At 44.6% G+C, this 20,026-nt stretch overlaps 1 protein-coding gene across 1 annotated transcript in view; it reads left to right on the plus strand.

The window, feature by feature from the left end:
* LOC114698282 overlaps positions 1–8,671 on the plus strand; it is a 50,032-nt gene extending 41,361 nt beyond the window's left edge. Inside the window, exon 3 of the transcript XR_005091862.1 lies at positions 8,530–8,671. The gene's annotated coding sequence lies outside the window, so the exon portion shown is untranslated. The remainder of the gene's footprint in view (positions 1–8,529) is intronic.
* The last annotated feature ends 11,355 nt before the right edge of the window (positions 8,672–20,026 follow it).

Below are 20,026 nucleotides of genomic sequence, written 5' to 3' on the forward strand. Positions count from 1 at the left end.
TTCCTACTACAGTCAGAGATCAAACTTTTTTTTTTAAACTCTGTGTGTGTGTGTGTGTGTGTGTGTGTGTATGTGCGCACGTGTGTGCATTCCTATGCTCCAGTGCACTCATGTGGAAGTCAGAGGAGAATTTGGAAGAGCCAGCTCTCTCCTTCCCCACATGTATCCTAGGGATGGAACTTGGGTCTTCCAGCCAGGCAGCAAGTGTCTTTACTTGCTGGGCCCGAGGTCCAAATTTTTAATGAAAGTGTCAAAATATAAATTGGACAAATGATAGCTTTTTCTATAACAGGTGCTGGGGAAACTGGCTGCCCACATAAACAAACAATATAATTGTTGCAAATTCTCTGCTCTGGGCAGTTCTTGCTTTGTGTCCATGAAGACCGAGGTACACAGACAGTAACCCGAGGATATGTTCACTGAAAGAGGAGCCTCCTGGCAGCAGAGAGGGCGCAGCAGGGGGGGGACATGGAAGTGTGTTGCCACCAAGAGGCTGTGCTTAAGGTTTTCATAGGTTCAGTGGGCTCTGATTGGCTGGTGAGTGTGAGGAGGGCCATCATTGGAGGGGAAGAACTATAGCAATAAAAATTGTATGAAAATAGGATAATGAACCCCACTGTTTTATATGCGAATTTTTAAAACTACTAATAATTCACTTAAGGTGTTTGTGGTAACGGTAACAAAAAGAGGGGGTATTTCTTCTCTTTGTGGTTTGAATTTTCAAAGGAGAACAGGTTTAATCTGAGCATTACACCTCCATCCAAAAAAATGTGCTGATTTGGATGAGGAGGCGAAGGTCATAGTTCACAGACAGTGCTTTTCTGCAGCTCTGAAGGGCGAGGCTCAGTTAGAGGCTGGAGAGGGGCAGTGTGGAAGCCTGACAGTGCAGTTCCTACCTGAGTGGTGGGAGGTGCGTGGAGAACAACATGTTTGCGTTGGTTAGTTTTTTCATTGTTGTGACCAAGAAGCACAACTAAAGGAAAGAAAGATTGAGTTGGGCTCACAGTCTCAGGGTATCACGACAGAGCAGTCTGGGGGCAGCAGTGAGACAGCAGGTCACATTCGTCTACAGAGAGGGGTGAACACTGGCGCTCACACTGTTTTCTCTTGTTTATTCCCAGTCCGTGGCATGATGCCACCCACATTTAAAATGGATCTTTCCACATCAGTTAACGCAGTCCAGAAAATTCCTCACATCATCTGTGCCTGTGCATGTGCCTGTGCGTGCGTGCGTGCGTGCGTGCGTGCGTGCGTGCATGCATGCTTGATGTCCATGTTAGGAGTCTTCCTTAGTCACAGTTTGGTTAGACCGACTGGCTAGTGAGCTCTAGGGATTTGCCTGAATCCGTAGCTCCCAGTGCTGGGGTTAGAGGTATGCAACACCAAGTTTGCTGGGGATCTGAACGCCCGTCCTCACACTTGGCCATGGTGGCCACAGTTCTATAATCCCAGCACAGAGGAGGTGGAGAGAGATCCATAGAGCTCACTGGTCAACTAGCCTAGTGGAGACAATGAGCTCCACGTTCAGTGAGAGGCTGGTTCAGAAAGTGAGGCAGAGGGGCCAGAGAGACCCGTTAGTTGGCACAGGTGCTTGCCATACAAGCCTGGTGACCCAAGCTCCCTGGAAGACACACAATAAGATGGATTTGGAAGAAGTCTTCTGGAACCCTGCTGTGCCTGCAGCATGATGGGAGGTGGGTTAGGGGTTCACCCCGACTCTCATGGGCTGACAGCATGGCATCCACATGCAGCAAAAGGGCAGAAATGGTGATGATGAGAGACCTTTCTCCAAAACAAGGTGGAGGTCATAACTGATCCCCAAAAGTTGTCCTCTGGACCATCACATGCCCACACCCTCACACACATACACATATGTACACACCAAAATAAATGAAAAAAATTCAGATCCATTTTTATTATTATTTTTATTCCCGCCCCGCCCCTGTGTGTGTGTGCGTGTGTGTGTGCGCGCGCGTGTGCGTGCGTGCGTGCGTGCGTACGTGTGTGTGTGTGTGTGTGTGTGTGTGTGTGTGTGTGAGCGTAAGTGCCCACAAAGGACAGAAACTCAGATCCCTCTAGAGCTTGAGTTACAGGCAATTAAGAACCATCATGTGGGGGCTGGGAAACAGCAAGGTCCTGTGCAAGAGTGATACAAGTGCTTAACCATTGAACCATCTTGCTAACCCTAACAAATGAATTAAAAATAAATAAATAGGGAGCTAGGAGATGGCTCAGTGGTTACAACACTCACTGTTCTTACAGAGGACCTGGATTTGGTTCCTAGGACCCATGTCAGGTGGCTCACAATTGTCTGTAAGTCCAGTTCCAGGAGACCAGACACCCTCTTCGGGCCTCCCTGTGGTACACAGATAAGTATGCAAGTAGGCACACATACACATATAATAAAAATAAACAATCTTTAAAAAATATAAATAAATTAGGTGGAGTGAAACGTGACCCTAATTAGTCTTAATCAATAAAATCCTGGAGTCAGATATTGAGAGGGGAAGCTGAAAGATCAGAGAAGCAGAGCAGCAACCACCAGAGACTTCTTGCCTCTACAAATCCTCAGAACGAATGTGGGCCCGAGATCCTGTCTCCACTTTATCTTCCTGTCTCCGCCTCCCTAGTGCTGGAGTTAAAGGCGTGCACCACCACCGCTTGGTTCTGTTTCTCTTTCAAACTGTTTAATCTCATGGAGCCCAGGGTGGCCTTGAACTCCTGATCATCCTGCTTCCTCCTCCCAAGTGCTGGGATTAAAGGTGTGTGCCACGACTGCCTGGCCTCTATGGTTAACTAATGGCTGGCTCTGCCCTCTGATCTCCAGGCAAGCTTCATTTGTCAGAGCACAAACAAATATTATACAGCAGTGGAGAGCAACTGCGGACAGTTGATGTCAGCTGCTGGCCTCCACACTCACACGTGTGAAAGTGCAAGGGTACTCACATGCACACACCCACAGACATGTACACACACATACACCATGCACACACAAAAGCACTCCTAGTTTTCTAATGTAACCCCAAAGTTTGAAGCTTTTCTGAAACAAGTTAGAAATCAAAAATACATTGACCAAACACACTAACACATGTAATTAGTTGTAACTTATATAGAGGTATGTACTAAAATAATTAAGACTCTAAAAGATGGACAGATCTCTCTGCGAACTTGTGGAAGAAGAGAAAAGTTTGGAAAATTGAACAAGAGCCCATTTTCTATCAAAACATTTGTGCAGAATAAAAGAGATCCAAGCAACTGCAGGCTGTGTGTTTAACTGCCACTGGGAACACTTTCACAATTTTGGTTTGGTAAATAAGCGGCTGCTCTCTATGCTTTGGGCAGTGCTATTTAGGCAGTACAGAGGGAACTAGGCTGCAACCCGAGTGTGCGGGATCAAGTTAGAATGTAAGCATTTTATGGCTGGGGGTATAGGAGCAACTTCCTAAGGTGGTTGTGAAACCTCATTCTCTAGAGGGTGGCGGTGCAGGAGAGAGTTCCATGTCTGCTTTAAATCTGGTGCTGCCTAAGGGTGAGGGGAATCCAGAGTGCTTTACTTGGTACCTCCTCTGTATTTTGAAGACTTTTAAAAATTGGATCCTCAGGGCTGGAGAGATGGCTTAGTGCTTCAGAGCACTGCTGCTCTTCCAGAAGACCCAGGTCCAACACCTTCATGCAGACGTACCTGCAGACAGAACATCAAACCTTCATGCAGACAAATATCAATGTGCATAAAGTAAAAATAAATAAGTTTGAAAAATTGGTTTCTTTGTTTAAAATGTTGGAAACTGGAAGAATTTGTGTTGTACAGTGGCATGTGTGATTTTTAAAGTATTCTTTCTCCTTAAGTGAGTTTGCTGATTCACCACGACACGCGCACACCGCTTTGCCTTAAGACTTAGACCCAGTGTTGGTGAAAGAGGAGAATCCCCGGCTGCGTCCACTCCTCCCAGCCGCTGGCCGCTCTCGCTTTTGCTTTGGTGCATTGTGGTTTTGGTCACATGTGCATACAACAAAGTTCAAATAAGTAGTCATGGGAACCTTGCCTGGCAAACCCAATGTGTGGTATCCATACGTAACGTGTAATCATTATACACGGAGGGGAGAGGCGGAGGGCCTGCGAGCTCTTGGCAGAGCCCTGCTGTTTGGTTAGAAAGGAAGGAAGTTACCGGGCTTGGACATTCAGTTCTGAGACAGTATTCCTGACTCAACAGGATTGTAATTATGTATGTGGCTTAGAAGAGACATTTACGCAAGAGGAACATATTGTTGTCAACTGTGTTTGTGATTTGCTCATGGTTCAGAATTGGAAGGAAGCCTAAAGTAAGTTCTGAAGGTACATGGCTGCTCTGAAGAGCAGGGGATAAAGGTATCTGGACCAAGAGGGAAATAATTCATATCCTTGGCCTCCACATCCGCCCTCTTGCCTAACACAGTCTTTTTTATTTCACATTGTTGTCCTTACAGTATTTTGCATTTTTTAAAATCTAACCAGGCAGCCTGGGGCACTCGTGTAAACCGTCAGTAAGGAGGCTAGAACAGGAAGATCTCAAGTTCAAGGCCAGCCTGAGGTACAGAGCAAGATTCTGTCTCATAAAAACCAAACCAAAAAACTTTGAACTTTAAGCCCGCGTTCTCCTGTCGTGGTGTTGAAGTGACTTGGAGAGTTGTGTTTAAGTTTGCTATGTCCTTGTGTGTGTTTTAGAATAATTTTGAGAAAAACTGAAAATTCACCACACTAAAGTGAGAAGCTTCATGAGACACAGGAAGCCTGTTCTGATTTATGGCAGCTATCCCAGATCTTATGGGTAGATTAGAGGGAATTAGGGAGCCTTAAGGGGGCTGTGGAAGGCAAAGAATTTAACTTCCCTAACAGTAAACTTCTCTCCATTGACTCCATTGATTTATTAACTGATTAACAAAACCCTTCATTCAGGATTTATGAAGTACCTACAGTATCACTTCTGTGGCTTAAGTGTTAGGTATAGATCTGTGATTAGCTTCATTTGATTTATCTTCTAAATTCATCATTGCTTAATTCTCCTTCTCAACACCCATCCAGGTATTATTTAATGACATTTTCTGCTTTGAATAGCTAACGGTTAATGGCTCCAGTGCTTCTTAGCTTTCTGTCTCTATGACGAGGGAAGTCAACTTGTGAGGAAGAACTGTTTGCTTTGGCTCACAGTTTCGGAGGTCTAACTCCATGGTTACTTTTAGCCCAGGCTGTCAACATGAAATGGTTGCTTTTAGCCTAGGCTGGCAACATGAAATGTGTTAGTGAGGAAGATGGTTTTCCTCACGGCAACCAAGAAGGAGAGAGACAGAGAAAGAAACATTTGGGTCCCAATATCCCCTCAGGGGCCTGTGCCCAATAACCTAACTTCCTCCCATCAGTCTCTAGCTCCTAAAGATAACCATTAACTTCCAACAGCCCCACAGGGTGGGGAAGCCTGTAGATACAGTCTCCGAAGGAATAATTACTATCCAAACCATAGCCAGGCTTGCTAGACATTGCCCTGAGGGCTTTTTATATATTGTCTAATTTTCACAACAGGTCACCTGATGCAGTAAGATTTATTAGCAATCCAACTGAAATAGGAAGGGCTGTGTACAGGCAGGAGAATCAGCTTCCTCAAGGTCACCGCACACCTAGTAAGTGAAGCCAACCGTATGACTCTGAGCTTTGTGCTAGCCTCAAGCTACTGCACTTCCTAGAATCATTAACTCATGGGTTTTTAAAAAAATTATTTATCGATTTCATGTACGTATATAATATATTTTGGTCATTTTCATCTCTATGGGTTTTCTCTTTCTTAACAATTAGGTGTTAATTCCCAAGATCACCTCTATTCCTCATTAAAAGTTCATTTTAAGTGAAAACAATTTTTGAAAGCTGTTTGGGTGACTCAGTTGGTTAAGGCACTTATTAGCAAGCCTGGGGACCTGAGTTCAATTCCCATGACCCACACAGAGGAAGGAGAGAACAGAACTCCAAGAAGCTGCCCTCCGGTCTTGACACATGCCTGGTGGCTTACGCAACCCTCGTACACACAGAATAAATCAGTACATACATGGATGTGGGGGACGGCTGAGTGGGTGAAGGTTGTCACCGCCCAGCCCGGCGACCTGAATTTGATCTCTTATGCTCCCAGGGTGGAGAGAGAGAACCGGCTCTTGAAAACTCCCCTCCAACCTCCACACGAACCACACACACACTAAATTAAAAAGTTAAAAAAATTCAAAAGTAGTTTTGTGTTCATCCTTTTTCCCTCCTCAAAGGCCCGCCTAGAATTGTTTTTCTGCATGTGTTGGTACGGTTACTGTTGCCTGTTGTTGTTGTTGTTTGTAGTGTTTTGAAACAGGGTCTCACTATGGAACCCAGGCTAATCTCCAACTGTCAATCCTCCTGCCTCAGCCTCCCAGTGCTAGGATGTTAGGCTTGCACTGCCATGCTCAACTTGAGGTTGTGATGAACAAAAACCAGTCAGAACCTCCACTTACTTTAGATTTTGAGACTCTTTCAGATTTTCCCTTTGATGTGTATGTATCTGTGTCTTTGTCTGGGTATGTACACGTGAGTGCTTGTGTGCACGCATGCGTGAGGAGGCATCAGATCCTGGAGCTGGAGTTACAGGCAGTTGGGAGCCACACAACACAGCAGTTGGGAGCCAACAAGGGTCCTTTACAGGAATAGTATAAGCTCTTAACTGCTGAGACATATCTCCAGCTCTTCCCTGAAATTTTTGAAAGTGCTTTTACAGTTCTTAATGATTCTCAAAGTCTTGTAACATAGGAAGATCTATAAATTCACACAAAATAAATTATTTGAGGAGATAAAGTGATTCTTCCCCCCCCACACACACACACTACTGTCCATATATGGTAAATAAATCCCTAATTCTCTGAGAAACTAAAGACACTTACAGCCTACTTGGTGAGGGAGACAGTGCAGGATGTGGCCGTGGGAGTGTGGCACTGGCTTCTGCACGTTAGAGAGAGGTTACAAAATAAGGCTGCAGCAGACCTAGAAAGGGCAGCTGTGATTCTGTGAGGACGAGAACCCAAATCATGTTTGTTAAATGTCAGCTGTACCTTCCAAAAAATGTTCTTTTTAGATGAGCCAGATCTGCAAACCAACATATCATCTTGGAGCAATTAAAGGTTTTCGGGTTTCCCCCTCTGGAATCTTATTTCCAGTTGACAGATTTTGAAGGTTCCCCGAGGATAACCGCTTGTAGATGTCATGTTCCTTTTAATGGACGGGTTTCAGAGCAAATGATCACTTTGTTAGAACCTGGGGGCTCTTGCTGGCTTTGTGCAAGGCCAGTGTTAGCAGCTGAAGCAGCCGGGGACAATAAAAAGTCAGGCCGTCCCTTCACAGTCTTGTTCTAGCACACGGCTCAGAGCAGTCCGGCCTGTTCCATTCAGCTCCTGGTGCCTTGTCTCGTTCCCTTGTAAGATGGGAACATCAACTGTCCCCATCTCATACATTATTGTGAAATAAGACAGTCTATGAAAAGCCCATGACAGAATGCTTGGCCCATATGAAACACTTTTATATTTCATCTACCCCAACCATGCAGGAATCAAAGGTGACATCTGCTGAACTCAATTGTTTTAAAAGACCTTCATAGAATTACCATCCATATAGCAAATCAGAGCCCCATAATACTAGAGACCTTTGAGGTTTTTAGAATTTTTAGGTATTCAAAGCACAAAAGATTGCTTTCTTTATGTAGATAAGAGATGGTAAATCACTTTCTGTTCTAAAGTAATTTCTTTTACATTAATCTTTGCAAACACATTTTATTGGTTTTATTCCTTGATAAGGTTTGAGGGAGAAGAGTGTAAGCTGCAGGTTTTGCCATTGAGCCTGGAGAAAATAGAGACTGTGGGGATATCTAAGAATGTGTGTGTGGTGTGTGTGTGGTTTTGGGGTGGGGGAGGTAAGAGAACACAGAGCCCAGGTTGGAAAAGCAAGACAGAGACCCAGAGAGAATTTTGTCCTGTGACTCCAAACCATGTTTGCTGAAACTGATCATTGTAATCATAGGCATTGCCTACAAATAATGCTTCCCTAGCCAAGGGGGTTTGCAAAGTCCTGGACCGAACAGGACTAAATGACTTCCCTGGCTGCACAGCCACTCACTACATGGCTTCGTCTGAATTCTAGCCCCGCCTCTCCCCATCTGTCTCAACTTGACAGCTTGCTCAATTTCTTCATCTGGTTTCCCCAGTCAGAAAGCAGACATAGCAATAGCACCTCTGTTGACTTATGAATTAAATCCATGAAAATTTGGTGCCTCGCTTATAATAAATACTATGTAAGTGTCAGATCTTATTAACATGGTAGATGGAATAAGTTATTGACCTTGCCTGGGTGTAGGAGCCACGCCTATAATCCCAGTATGCAAAAAGCTAAGCGGACTGTTGTGAGTTTGAACAGAGATCCACCTGGCTCTGCCTCCCCGGTGCTGAGATTAAAGGCGTACGCCACCACCCCCTGGCACATTTTTCTTTTTCTTTCAGACTTTGAATGTCACCAGATTTGCTGCTTCTAGAGGTTTCCAAATGCTGAGTCAGCAGTTTCTACTTGTAAGCAAGCATCACTCTCAGAGATCCTGGGGCTCCTCCTATGGCGCTGGGGCTGTACTTACACATGGCTTAAAGACTCGGGGGGGGGGGCGGGGCAAAATAGCTTGACCACACAACTGCTATGAGAGGCTTAGGGGCCCAGACGCAGCTTCTGTACCAGGCTTACTGGCAGGCAACACCCCATCCAGGAGAAGCCATAAGATGACCCTACCTCCCCCACCCCCACCCCCCACCCCCCACCCAAGGAAGGTCTGCATCTAAGGGAAAACACCTGACAATCCAAACATTCCCTATACCCCTAGACAAATGTCAGCCAATCAGGGTCCTGAACCCTGGAAATCCCCTCACCCAACCTCTACTGTGATTAAAAACCCCACCCTGCATGGGTTGGGGGCTCTCTGCTCTCACTGCGGCCTTGGACAGAGACCAAGCTCTCAGCATGAAATAAAGGCTTTGTTTTTACATATGGGATTCAGTCTCCATGGTGATCTTTTGGGGGTCCCTGTGATCTGGGCATAACAGTCTCTGGGAAATGTGAAGCCTTCTGGCTTGGGTGGGGGTGATCCAGAAGCCATCTGGCACTTGTTCTACCCTATGCCTGGCCAACAGGGAAGGTTGGCTCTAAAACGGTCCTACATGTCAGAGCAAGTAATGGTTTAATATTTGTTCATTCATATACGCTTCCTCTTAACACGTTGTGATAGAAACCAAAAAAATGTAGCCAGCCCACCATGTTAGGCTGGGGATGCACCAGGACAGACATACTGTCTTGACTGTTCCCTGTGGGTCTCAGGGAGGAGGAAGAGGAGGAGGAGGAGGAGTAGGAGTGAGTCGATCAGCACACTCCCAAGTGTGGGAGACAAAGTTAGAAAAGATGAATGAAGAAATCCATTGGAAATAGGACAACAGGGCTGACTGTAAACTTTTTGTTCCAGTTGCCCATGTTAGATTGAGGAAAGGATTTGTACAGGAACTCCATGTGACCAGCCACTGGGAAAGGATCTAGTCCAGTGGGGAAATCCTTAAAGGGGAACTGTATCAGAACAGCCTGTGTGGGAGTTTGAAAGAAAATGCCCCCCAAAGGGAGTGGCACTAATTAGGAGGTGGGCCTTGTTGGAAGAAGTATTGTTACTGTGGGGGTGGGCTGTGAGGTCTCCTATGCTGAGGCTACACCCATTGAGACAGTTCACTTCCTGTTGTCTGTGGATCAAGATGCAGAACTCCACCTCTTTCTCCAGCACCATGTCTGCTTGCATACTGCCAGGTCCCACCATGATGATAATGGACTAAACCTCTGAAACTGCAAGCCACCCCAATTAAATATTTTCCTTTGTAAGAGTTGCTATGGTCATGGTGTCTCTTCATAGCAATAGAAACCCTAACTAAAACAACCTGGGAATCCATGTTGTTGTTTTTGGAATTTTAAGATATGTCGCTTTCTCTCAAACAGACCAGGGAACTTTGTCCCTGAAGGCTAGCTTTTATAGTGCCAGAAAGTGCTATTCAGGCCATTGGGGGAGAAAATATGTCCAAAGTCTTGCACAGTGCTGGACTCTGCATCCTGCAGTACCTCCTGCCAGGCTGGGTGTGCCCACTGGGACAACGGTGGCATGACTGTTATGGGGAAACTAACCCTTTCTCCATGAATTTGAGGCTTGCTCTACAGGAGGGCATGTCTCGCCTGACACTGGGATACTGATTGGAAGCCTGTGACTGGCAAGGTTATAGGCCACAGTGTACAGCCTGCCACTGTTACATTGCTCACTCGTCATGTTGCTCTCGACCTTGTTCAGAAAAAACTTTTCTTCTTCTTCTTTTGCCATGGGCAGCATCAGTGCAGAGATGCTTACCGGATCAAAGTGCTGAGAATAAGAGGCTATGCACTCAGTCCTAAGTGAACATCTTCATCAGCTTACCCCATCCCTTCACCCCAAACCTGTCAAGATTCAGGGAACATCTTGGAAGAAGCAACAGAAAGAATGTAAGTGCTGCGGAGCTGGGGCTGGGGAACACCATGAAACGCTCTCTGGACATGCTATGGCTCTCATACTCATGAACTCACAGCTGCCATAGCTAGATAGATGAAGCCGACTAAAATGCCAGCGTAGATAGGAGCTTGCTTTTCAGCGCCCCACCACACACTCACTCACTAAAGGACGCGCATCCAGCAGGTTTGACAGCAGCTGCTTGGAGGAGAAAAGAAAAAAAAAAAAAAAAAAAAAAAGAATCCTTATCCATTGAGAGTGTCCCGGCTGGTAAGATTTTCCACACTCCAGTGGATCTCTTCATACCCATACACATACGGCTAACACTGATTGGATTTAGTGAACTATCAAAGAAGATGAAGAAGAAGGAGGAGGAGGAGGAGGGGAAGGAGGAGAAGAAGAGGAAGAAGAAGGAGGAGGAGCAGGAGGAGGAAAAGAAGAAGGAGAAGAAGAAGAGGAGGAGAGGGAGGAGCAGGAGGATAAGGAGGAGGAGGAGCAGGAGGAGGAAAAAGAAGAGGAAGAGGAGGAAACAATGAAGTTGAGATGAGGACATATAAGGGGAGATAGGGAGAGAGTTGGAGGAAGGAAATGGGAAGTGGTGGATATGGTCATATTTTATTGTATACATGTATGAAATTATTAAGAATAAAGAAAAATTATGATAAAAATAACAATAAGATTTCTCTCAATGAACTTAGTAGCATCAAGAAAAAGTACAGGCAGAACCCCATTTAAATTCAATTCCGTATACAAAAATTGGCATTTATAAACCATATGTGAAGGTAAAATACATAACCTATTTCAAAAATAATCTTCTCTGTGTCCTCAACTCCAGGGGTTCTGATCAGACCATTAATTACTGTTGATGAATAAAAGGCCCCAGATATGGGAAGTCAGACTTTAAATTACAGAATAGTTTTTTTACTTTCACAAATAGAATCACCACAAAGTTTCTTTGAATAATTATCCTTTGCAAGCAATTAGTTGGACTTCAAACGCTAAGTTTTTTATGATTTATTTTTGGATAGTTATTGTTTTGCTGACTTTTATTTGAAACTGGGGGCTTGTGTGTCAGGGTTTTCATTGCTGTGAAGAGACACCATGGCCACAACAACAACTCCTATAACATTTAATTGGGGGAGGGTTCCGTTTACAGTTTCAGGGCTTCAGTCCATTATCATCATGACAGGGAGCGTGCAGGCAGACATGCTGCTAGAGCTGAGACTGCTACATCTTGCAAGCAACAGAAAGTCAACTGAGACGCTGGATGGTTTCCTGAGCATAGGAGACCTCAAAGCCCGTCCCCACAGTGGCTTCCTCCAACAAGGCCACACCCACTCCTACAAATCCACACCTCCTCATAGTGACACTCCCGATGAGATTATGGGGGCAAATTACATTCAAACTACTGCATTGTGTATCTCAGATTGGCCTTGACCTCCATAACTGATTATGACCTTGAACTTTTGATCCCACAGCTGAACCTTCGGTACTTCCTGTGTGCTGGAATTATAAATGTGGGCCTCCATGCCCAGATTATGCCCTCTACCAACTGAGCTACATCTCCAGCCCCTTCAAACATCAGTTTTGAGGCAGTGACACTTTCCCAGCTGTTTCCATGCTCAAGCTGTGAGTGGAGCCTTCTCATGAACCCAGATGTTGACTCTTAATTCTGTGTGCTCTTTCCAAGTATGTTATTTCCTATGAAAAAAGAAAAATAATGAGAACAACAACAATAACAAAAAAACCAGGAAGGTATTAAAGAAGCCTAAAAAAATGAGTTAGCTTATAATTTTTAAGTTTGAAATGTTATAGCAAATGTTATTCAAAAGATTCAAAAGGAAGAAAGAGGGAACCTGACTATGTTCTTTAAAAAGTTGGTAGCCTTCAGAAAGTGATAACATTACAAAATCAATCATAAGTAATTGAAATTAAATATTCAAAGTCTCCTCCCAGAGGGGCCTTCTTTATCTGGGGAGCTACTGACAGTTGATGGACACTGAAAGAGGAAGACTCACTTTGTGATGTGGCTGCTGGTCTGTTGCCCAGGCCCTAGGGAATAAGCCCACACCCATACACATATAGGTAGCACTAACTGGACTGATTTAAATAAATATTACATAAATTAAAAAATATTAAAAGGAGGATATGAAGTATGGAGGGATATGTGATGGGGAGGTGTCTTAGTTACTGTCATATTGCTGTGAAGAGACACCATGACCAAGGCAACTCTTGTCAAAGAAAGCATTGAATTGGGGGCTTACTTACAGTTTCAAAAGGTTAGTCCATTATCATCATGATGGAAAGCAGACAGGCATGGGGCTGGAGCAGTAGCTGAGAGCTTTACATCCTGATCCACAGGCAGCAGGCAGAGGGACACTCGGCCTAGTATGAGATTTTGAAACTTCAAAGCCCACCCAAAAGCACAATTCCTACAAGGCTACACCTCTTACAACAAGGCCATACCTCCTAATCCTCCCCAAACAGGTCATCAGTGGGGCCTAAGCATAAAAATATATGAGCCTAAGGATGCCATCCTCACTCAAACCACCACAGGAAAGGATCCAGGAAAGCATTAGAGGGGGGAGTTGGGGTGAATATGATCAATATAGACTATATACATGTATGAAATTTTCAAATAATAAATGAAAATATTATTTTAAAAAGACAAAAATATAAGAAAACTCAGAACCTCTTTATAGTATTCATGCATTTCCTTGAGTCATTTCAAAGACATGTCCATATTTATGCACTGTAGCAATATTTTTCTCCACACAATTGTGAAGCTAGAGCGCCAGGGAGAATGGAATTTCTCACACTCCAAGTCATGACCTATCAATGGGTGGGAAAATAAAATGAATCACTGTAATCTTTTGAATTTTCTACAAAAGAAGTGAAAAATATACTTGAAAATACCAAAATGAATCAATAGGTAAAGGTAAACTTCATTTGGCGGATTTCGTGTCCCCACACATATTCACACAGTAGCCTTCTTATAGATATTTAAGTGGTATGCACATATGCATCTGATTGTCCTGACTCACCATGGAATGCAGACAAAAGAATTTGAAAAATCCAAAATGGAGAAGACTCAAAGTCAATGGCCACAGTATGCAATAGCTGTGACTTTAAGTGAACCTGTGTCTCTTAACACAGTGTGTTGAGCTGTGACAGGCTTCGTGTTCTCATGAGCAAGAGAAGCATTCAAGCCAAATGTATTCCCTTAAATATTCCCTCCTGCATGCATATGGGCACCTAGCTATAAATAGACTTTTAGAAATCTTTAAATACAGTAAAAGCTTTACAAGGTAATTAGAACTATGACATCCCGATTCCACAAATAGCACTTGCGAATACTGTAAACTTACAGCACAGAAGACCAGTTGGTATTTTAACTGCCCATCCATTCATATACTCTAAAGGCCAATGTGGAAAAAAGGAAAAAGAAATCATCTCTGCTTGTTGCTTTCTGTAACATCTCATCAGTCTGGGATGATAGGATTGATCTGTGAGATGTAGTTGGAATCTAAAGAGAATTCTGAACCTGCCCCTCATGCTTGAGAGAAGACAGTTCTGTCCCTCATCTTAATGACTTCCTCCATCTCTCTCTGATCTGAACTAGTCTTGCTTAACTCTGTAATACTGCTTTACCCATTCTTCATAGGGACCATCCAGGTTTCCAGGAAACTCTCTGGGCTAAAAAACATTCCAGACATTCCTTAACACTGCGTTCCTGAAAAGGTTGGTTTCTTAGGCTCCTCAGAGAGAACACTGCCCACATGGTTCACAGGGACCGCCACACAAGCCTGGTTTTAGCAGCCAGCCAAGGGTGGCCTCCTGTCCCTTCCTCTGAAAGGCTCGCTGTACTCAGTCCAGACTCCAAGAGACTCGATTTTACAGGGGAGCTGAGGACACTAGGAACCTCAGTAAAGAAGAATCCATGAGAGAGGCTGTGTTCCCAGCCACACAGTGAACCTACACATAGGGTGTGTGTCTTGGTATGATATGTATTTTCTTTGGAAACAGGCATTTAAATGAAGTTTCCCTTAGCAAAATCTTGCCCCCAACAAGAGTCTCGAAAACACTTTTAAAGAATTCAAGAAATAGAAAGTCTACCCTGGAGCTTGTATTAGCCGTTTTTCTTACTAAAATAATTACAGAGCACACCATTTCTCTCTCATTCAATTTCAGTTTCTCCCTTCCTGCATCTTCTCCACCCCCTGCTACCTTCCTCCTTACTGGCCTCAAATACATTCATTCGAGATGTTCTCATTCTCTTTTTCTGACCAGGGAGAATGAATGTCAAACATTCCAGGGGTGAAGAGTTTCAGAAAAGAGATAAGCCCCACAGAGTTTCCTTCCTCAGCAGCCAGATGCCTCCTGCTCCTGCTTGGTGATACTCTCTGCCAAGCTCAGGCTCTCTGGCCTGGAGTGTGTCCTAGGTGTTCTTCCAAACTCAGCACCTTCGCTTGGTTTCCACATCCCCCCCTTTATTTACATATTTCTAAAATTATTTTATTTCATGTATTATTGTGTACACATCAGGGATCAGACCTTCCAGGTCCTTTAGCATCTCACTGGCCCTTGTTTTGTTTTTTAGCTAAGGTTTTGCCATTCGGTCTTGGTGTTACAGGAAAGAATAGAATGCACTCCTATATGGAGATATGCCACGATCTCCTTAAGAGAATCCAGCTAGGCAGGTCAATCACCCAGCCTGCCACCTTTCTGATATCCAATTCAGGAAGGTATACCTTTTCCTTGTTCTTTTCTGTCTCTTTTGGATGCTGGCCAAAACCTGAATGTTCCCCAAACTGAGTAATGAACCCTGGTGCCAGGTCCTACAGTTCTTGCTCCATGAAATAGGAGTTCTTGGTCAATTGTTGCAGGCTGCATCAGCACTGGGAGATGGAGGGCTCCGACCACTGTGTAGTCTGTCATGCAGCTCCACTCTTCCTGAGAGACTCATGAGACCCTGGGGCATCTTCAGCACGTGGCCGACTGTAGGGGGAAATGGAACACTAAGCCCAAGGGTGGGTGCATCATTGAAAGAGGGTACGATTCAGGAGCGGAGTCATCATTTCACACTCCAAATGGACAGCATTGAGTGCTGGGGATCAGGGTGGGAGAAACTACTAGCTCCAGGACTCAGCTTTTTCCCCCTCCTCACCCTTCCGTGAGCTATGAGCTGGGTCCCTGAAAGTGCTACAAAAAAAAATGATAACCAGGTAGGCAGCACTCTCCCCATCTGTTATACCAGACGACCTTCTGACCTTTGAATCAATGGCTGAATGTTGAACATCCTCTGTCTGAAATAGAGAACCTCACCTAGGCATTTCCTGGAAGAACACGTCACCTCAAAAGATCTCTGGTAGATTACTGGGGGCTGAAAAATGAGGCAGAGATAACTACTTCACACTGACTTTGGAAAGAGTCACTACGGAGTGTTTACAAAGATCCCACAGATGGCTAAAATTAGCTCATTCTGCACAGAATTATCTGCTGCTGACTCAAGATGGTGACACAGGCAGGGATAAGCTGTGAGCTCACCAGGAAGCTCATTCCCTAAAATTACTCTCTGGCAGCCAACGACCATGCGCACCAGTGGATGCATGATGGGTTATAAATAGCGGTCAGTTATGCCGTCACCCACAAGCTGTGTCTTTAGTGTTGTTCTTTGCACAGATCCAAAGACCTTCTGACTGCCCTGTTGTCTCTACTGCAGTGTGTGTGTGTGTGTGTGTGTGTGTGTGTGTGTGTGTGTGTGTGAGACGTGCACACGCATCTCTGAATGTCATTCTTTGAGTTGTGTGACACGATAATTAGAAAACAGGTTAAACCATCTGGGCAGGATCATCTGACGGCTCAAAGACATCAACCCACTGAGCCTTGGATGTCTTCCTTTAAGGTGGAGCACACACCCTGCCAGTTGACCTTGGGTCAGTGGTCGGCTTAGAAATAGGCAGAGGATAGAGTGTGGTATAGGCAACATTAGAGTGATTTCTCCTTGACTGCAAACAATGGTTTTGTTTCTACCTAAGGCAAGTCTAAGCCAGATCTGGTGGCATGTTTATAATCCATCCCACAGTTGGGAGGCCGAGGCAGGAAGGTTGCTGCAAGTTGAAGCCTCTCTGGGTCACAGCAGTGAGTTCAAGGCCACCGAGACCCTAGCTCATAAGAAAGGCAAGACAAACAGGTACAGGCTGGTGTACAAGAATGGAAGTGTCCAACACTACTCAAAGAGGTACTTTTAGTTGCCTCTCACTTAATCAAACTTGAGTTCTTGGTGTCAGACAAGCAAACTCAGTTCCATTAGATAAAAAACGGCCCCGCCTTTCCCAGAACGTCCCATAGCCTGCTACGTTCCCTTTCCTGGTGGCTGACTTCATGTCCTCTTCCATTCCTGCTGCAGCTTCTCTGTAATATTCATTTCAGGACATGAGCATCACTTCATGTGTGTCAGATGCATTTGGGTTATGAATGATGGCATTCCTCCACAGGTATCAGGTCTCTGCAGCCAATGGCGTTCCCTGACTCAGGAAGCCACTTTCTGGCTCATTAAGAGCTAGGCTGATTTCTTCAGTGACAAAAGAAATGTCAAAAAGAAAATTGGCACACCATGATTTTCTATTTTTGGAGCCCTGGAATTTTTCTTGTTGGGACACTGAGTACTCCGTGTCTAATTAGGCCTTCCTTCTTACTCATATTTGGCTTTATCAATAAATTACACAACTGATAATTAGGAACAGGAGCCCAGTGCGTGCAGCAAAGTGTGTGTGGGAGGAGCATTCAGGGAAACACAGGATTGGGATGGCGAGGTGGGACAGGGGACACAGGCCTGATGGGAAGCCTTCAAGCAATGTGCACGATGGTTGGACTCTGACTCACTCACGGGCGGTTCATCTGCTTTGTAGTGAGACAGAGTGCTCACTTTATGATTTCCTTTAAATAGTTTTGTTTGGTATTGTATTTTAAAGCCGGATCATAGATAGCCCAGGCTGGCCTTGAACTCTCTCCTACTTCTACCTCCCGAGTGCCGAGACGAAGGCATGTGCCACCATGGCTTGGTTTATGCAGAGTCGGTGACTGAACCCAGGAATTGACACATGCCAAGCAAGCATTGCACCAAACAAGCTTCATCTCCACCCCCTAACTGTACCATGTGTCTTTGGGAAAGGAAACAGACCTGCGGGCTGTGTAACCAGAGTTAAGCAAAATGTTTCAGTAATAACGCTGGCATTTCCAGCAAGTTCCTCCTTTTCCAAATATTCAGGAGTGGTAGCTCTATCTTTTCAACCCCAGAGCATCCAGGGAACACCCACAGGAGAGACTGACCATAGAGGTGTGTCGAAAGCCTTTAGATAATGCTCATGATCATCAGCTTGGCCTCTTTGTAGTACTTATCACCTTCTGCCTGGTATCCCCGCAACAGGCGCACACTGAACGTCTCCCCCAGTGAACTAAGCTACAGGTGGGCCCAGGGCACCCCTTAATCTCTAGCAGTGTTGTGTGCTTTCTGCATGCATTGAATGAAGAATAGATTGCTGGCCTTTGTTGGGTGTCTCTGCATCCTCTCTCGTGACAGTCAGTAGACGGTAAGTGTGGGGAGGTTGAATGGAGATACATGAAATGTCCACTATTGACTAAATTTCACAGTTCAGCTTTTGTGTCTTGCTTTCTGAACACCGTGCTAGTGACAAGGACATAAGCAGCAGCACCTGTGTCACCAGGAACCACCCTGCCTTGTTGGTTCTCACTTTCTCTTCCATGCTCTGCTCTCTCCCGAGTATCCTCTGTGGTGTGAACTTTCCTACCCTCTAACTGGCCTGACTGTGGGTTATTTGCGGCATACCTTAGATGGCACTCAGAGGTCATCCTTGACTGTCCTGAGCAGGTGTCCATGTTTCTGGAATTCCCTGTTAGACTCCAATAGGATTTGATTGCATTGTACGTAATGACTATAATAGTCATTCCTACCACTAGCCCGCAAGCCCACCAAGTGTGAGTCACCTGCTCAAATTCCTGGGCGCTGAGAGCCAAGCAGAATTCTGGGCACAGAGAAAGTGGCTCACAAATATTTGTTGACTACATGAATGCAATCCAGGCTTCTCCTGTCCATCCCCACTTTAAACACACGTGACAAACCAAACACAGGCACTATCCACCTCCACATTTAAGTGACCAAGATCTGGAGGAAATGCACAGCCATGGAGTACAGGTTAGGCATGTGATCGCTCTGTACTGCAACAGAGAGAAAGTGTCTCACTGCTATCCAAACCAAGACCATGGGAAGAAAAAGCCGTTTTTTTTTCTATTAAAAAAAAAAAATGTAAGCCTGAAAAACTTGTGGCTGAATAGAATGTTTCAGACAGCATTTTCCTTTTCTCCACTGTAGGCTTGATGGATAAACAATGTGTAAGGCAAGCGTGTGCTAGAGAGACGCAGCCGTAATTACTTGTTCTCAAATGTTTGTCGAACCACGCCTCTTAATCCAACATCCAGTAGTTTAGAACAGAATTAAATTCTGCCCTTTAGGCAGGATTAGCATCTGGAGGTTCTTGTTTCTGTCATTTAAATGTTCATATCCCAATATTTGTACTTTTCCATTTAGAATAGACGCAGAGTGTGTGCAGGGAAATACAAAGAGCATGGAATTTCTATCATGCAGCTCATCATCCTTCTTGGTTTGTGGTCCATTTTTATGGATATCATTTTTTTAAACACTGACTCATCCACCCCTACTTACAGGACGTTAGAACAAACTGCTAGACCACCCTCTCCTCTCACCAACCAAGTACACTCCTTCTGCCAGAAATTAAGTTGTTTTTTTTTTTAAACCAGAAAAGTATAAAAAGGACTACGGTGAAGATTCTAGATAAGGGAATAGTAGAACATGAGTGCCATAAAGAGGGAAATGGGGTAAAATGGGGGGCAGGAGAACTGGGAGGAGAGAAGGAAAGGCTACATGGTGGGGGATCATACTAAGGATGTTTGAAAAAGCTTTAGAGAAACATATTAGCTTATGCTTAGTTAAGAAACACACACACTCTCTCTCCTCTTTATATATGAAGACATATAATATATATATACCTCGATATATTAGATGAAGCTGTGCCACTCAGGGTGATAATGCTCCCTCCCAAGAGTCATAGACTATCTAACAAAAACCTAGTGCCAGGCAGGGGAAACTTCCCTTCAAGTTATTGGTCAGAAGACTCCAAGAGAGTCTTAAAGCACTATAGCTTCTTGCATTACCGTTGGATGCCCCCCGGGATTTGAAGGCAAGACCTTATTACTGCAGACATCATACGCTGCAGACATAGGACTTAGAGGAGCTGAGCTGGAACTGATCTGGAAGCCTCCTCCTGGACGACTTGCTCTCATGGTATATAAAAGTGCTATCAAGCTGCCAAGGGTGGTAGGCGATCAACAGTCATACTAAGCAGTAA

Source organism: Peromyscus leucopus, chromosome 6 (genome assembly GCF_004664715.2).
Source record: "Peromyscus leucopus breed LL Stock chromosome 6, UCI_PerLeu_2.1, whole genome shotgun sequence".
Taxonomy (NCBI): Eukaryota; Metazoa; Chordata; class Mammalia; order Rodentia; family Cricetidae; genus Peromyscus; species Peromyscus leucopus.